This window comes from Trichechus manatus, unplaced genomic scaffold (assembly GCF_000243295.1).
Source record: "Trichechus manatus latirostris isolate Lorelei unplaced genomic scaffold, TriManLat1.0 scaffold00010, whole genome shotgun sequence".
In the NCBI taxonomy this organism is placed as follows: domain Eukaryota; kingdom Metazoa; phylum Chordata; class Mammalia; order Sirenia; family Trichechidae; genus Trichechus; species Trichechus manatus.
This window is the reverse complement of record NW_004443946.1, coordinates 6,268,841-6,272,797: the sequence shown is the minus strand read 5'-3', so window position 1 is coordinate 6,272,797 and position 3,957 is coordinate 6,268,841.

The window sequence follows — 3,957 nt, the reverse complement described above, 5'->3', positions numbered from 1 at the left end:
GCCAGAAGAACGAATAAGTCTGTTTTAGAAGAAGTACAGCCACAGTGCTCCTTGGAAGCAAGGATGGCAAGACTTCGACTCACGTACTTCGGACACGTTTGAGGGACCAATCTCTGGAGAAGGAAATCATGCTTGGTAAGGTAGAGGGTCAGCGAAAAAGAGGAAGACCCTCAATGAGATGAATTGACACAGTGGCTGCAACAGTGAGCTCAAACATAGCAATGATTGTGAGGATGGCAAAGGACCAGGCAGTGTTTCATTCTGTTGTACATAGGGTCACTATGAGTTGAAACCTACTTGACGGCACCTAACAAGAACAGAAACAGCCTTTAAAACATATACGCTTCTTACATGGCATAGGGTTTTTCTGTGATAATTATTTGAATACATTGATCTGTTTGTTGATTCTTGTGTCTCAACCATGTAATTAGTATAATTAGCATAATTATTGCAGCTTTATAAAATGTTTTCAAATTTAGTAAAGCTAATTTCGTCTTTCTCTTGTTTTAAAATATTTATTTAGTATTTTCATGTATTTATTCTTTACGGTGAACTTTAGAATAATTATATTTCAAATCTCATTGGGATTTTGATCACAATCACGGTAGTATAAATTAATTTTGGAAAAAATGACATCTTTATAAACTTCAGTCATAAAAATCTTTTATTTAGATCTTTTATTCCTGTCAGTGAGGTAGTATAGTTTTCTTTATATTGGTAGCACATGATCTTTGTCAAAGTTTCCGAGTATTCATTTTAATCAGACTCTTTAAATTTCCAGGAATAAGGGTTCACTTGGGCGACCTCTAGTCATGTGGTTAACTGTGAAATTACTGAAGATATTAAAGAGACTGAACCCAGGGATGACTGTACTGCTGGGTCTCATTGAGAATGGAATATGGCCCGGGAACTGGAAGAATCCAGCTTTTGCTGTATTGACTAAGTTTTCTGGTTTCTACCTCAAATGCAGAAGTTTGTTGATCCTTTGCCTTTAGGGTAATAAAGTATCTCCCTGCCCAGATCCACTGTTCCGTAGTTGAATCACCTCACCCACTACTCTGTTTATGTTTTCTTGATCTCATTGCTTTGGCTTACTCAAAACCAGCTTGACTTCCCATCACTCATGGCCCCTAGCCCTCCCTGCCTCAAAGCCATTCTCAGATTATGAATTCAAATTCAGTTTTCAGTATAACCCTTGAAGCCTGGGGGTAGGAATACAAAAAAAACCGAACCCGTTGCCATCAAGTCAATTCCAACTCATAGCGACTCTATAGGACAGAGTAGACGTGTCCCACAGAGTTTCCAAGGAGCACCTGGTGGATTCGAACTGCTGACTTTTTGGTTAGCAGCCATAGCACTTAACCACAGGGGTAGGAATAGCTGTGGCTATTTCGAGTCCACTGTGTACTGCATCCTCCCTTGCTAGTTTCCTCCCACCCTGCCCACGCCATTGCAAACAGTCTAGTACATTGCAAAGTGGTGCATGGCTGGGCTGGCACCCTGCCCCAGCCCTGCCCAGGCTAGGATGCAGCCCAGCTTTCGTAGGGGAGACCCCCCATAATGTTGGAGGTACGAGATGGAATCTCATTACTGTTCTAGCCTGTGGCCCTCTGTGAAACAGTAATGGAGCTAATCTGATGGAAACAGTGGAAAATTGGTTCTTTTAAGATTGTAAACCCTTTAAAAAAAAATTACAAAATACTTACTGAGAAAGTATATGAAAATTTAAAATGTATACAATTTAAAGGTTAATTACAAAACAGTGTAAAATTTAAAGATTAACAAATGATAAAACAACCAAGTACTCATTATCTAGCCTAATGATCACAATCAATGTGCAGGCACTGAGAATTGTGCTCAAACTTAGTTGAATGGCACCGCTGTGCACCAGGACTTCCTACATTATATCCAGAAAAGTTTCCTCTTTTTCACACTGTCTGAACCAGTTGAGATACTAGGCTCCCAAGTTCAGGTTCTGTGATGTTTTAAGATATAATAAGGTGGGCCTAGGATGACATGAACAGTAGATACAAGTAGTAACCAGTGAACATACTGAACCTCTGCCTATTATTGATTTTGAATAGCTTCTCATTCTTGTTTATGAAGAGAAGCAGGTGCCTGTGAGGGAAGTGGCTACTTTACTTCTGCTTATACATGGTTTTGATTTACTCATAACATTTATGGCTTCAACTTATTCTTGGATTCAACTTACTCCTGGGTTCTATTTATTGCTTTCTCTTTGAGTGTCTCTCCCCTTCTGCCCTTGCCTGCAGTTGCTGTATTTCTTCGTATGCCTCATGTTCAAACTCCCCAAACGACAAAGAGTCAGTGTGGTCCTCTTGGGGCTGTTGTTCTGGTGGGGCAGAGCATTGACCAGGTAACTGCCACTGCTGCCACTGCCATTGACCTCACCCTCACCTCCTCTGTTCCTGAGCAGCCAGTGAGTCCCTTGATGGGTCCATCCACAAGCCTGGTCCAACCAGCTGTGACATAATGTTATTGTTGCCTGGCCAGTTTTCCTTAGAACAGGTTATGAGCTTGGCAGACCTTCATAACATAATCAACTTCTCTTCAAATTCGTGATTGTCTGAGCATGTCCCCAGTGTTCTCCTTCTTTCCTTTCACTTTTCTTCCTGGGTGTGGATAGATGCCGTTCTCCTAAATATAAATCTCTCCACTTGGGCTATGAATCATACCCCTTCCCTTTTTAATCCTTTTCTCTTGCTGTTAAGCTTCCCCCCCCCCAAGCACATTGCATCTGTTGTCTTCTTGGCAGGAATTATGTCAATTTTATTTATCTGTGCTAAGTGCTTTACATCTCATTTAATCTTCACAACAGCTCTGTGAGGTAGGTATTGTCATCCCCCCTTTTCAGATGGTGAAATGGAGGCTCTGAGAGGTCGAGTTAGGTCCCCAAGGTCACTCTAAAGCTAGAAGTCATAAAGCAGTGATTTCTGACTCCAGTACTGACCTTTCAACCTCTCAGCAAAGCTGCCTCACGGTAGGTTCCGTTTGCAATCTCTAGCTCCTCCCGAGTAAGGAACTGGTGATAACTCAACCTGTGTGGCTAGGGGAACAGTTTAGGTTGGAGTTTGATTCTTCTATTTTTAGCTCTGGTACAGTGGTTAAGAGCTCAGGCTGCTAACTAAAAAGGTCAGCAGTTCGAATGCACCAGCTGCTCCTTGGAAACCCTATGGGGCCTTTCTACTCTGTCGTATAGGGTTCGCTATGAGTTGGAATCCACTCGACGGCAACGGGTTTGGGGATCTTCTAGAGGTTCCCACATAGTCCTGCAGTTACTTGGCTGGAATTTTCATAAGCCTTCAGAAGTCCTTATGACTCGTTAAGTTTTTAGGTTTTAATTATGTATGTACTCAAAGTTAAAATTCACAGCCTTTACGAATTGATGTCTATGGAAGGTTTTCCATCCCTCTTGCAGGTTGTGCAAACTGCTGGCTGCTTGCTTAATCTGTTAAACCCAGGAATTTCTGCACAGGGAGACCCGTGCCCTGCTCTGTGGGCCTTGGGGTGGTGGTAACATATTAGAAATGATGACACTGGGGTGCCTGGAGGATCAGAGTTCCCAACCTTGGCAAAGATTCTAATACTTCTCAATCCCACTGCTGTGACCACACACTTCTAGTATTTTGATGTGACTCTGGGAATAGGCATCCACAATAATGCCTGAAACAGGATTTATCACTGATCCAGGGGAAAGGGATTTGGAGTTGGAGTTAAGTGATTTAAAGACAATAAAGACAATAAAGAGTGTAGCACCTTCTCTATAACCTAGCAATATTACTCCAAAGAACTTAACCAAGAGAAATGAAAATGACCTGTACAAGAATATTGGTAGCACAAGGCCTCCACCGGACTGAGTCCAGTACAGCTAGATGGTGCCCGGCTACCACCACTGACTGCTCTGACCAGGATCACAACAGAGGGTTCTGGACAGAG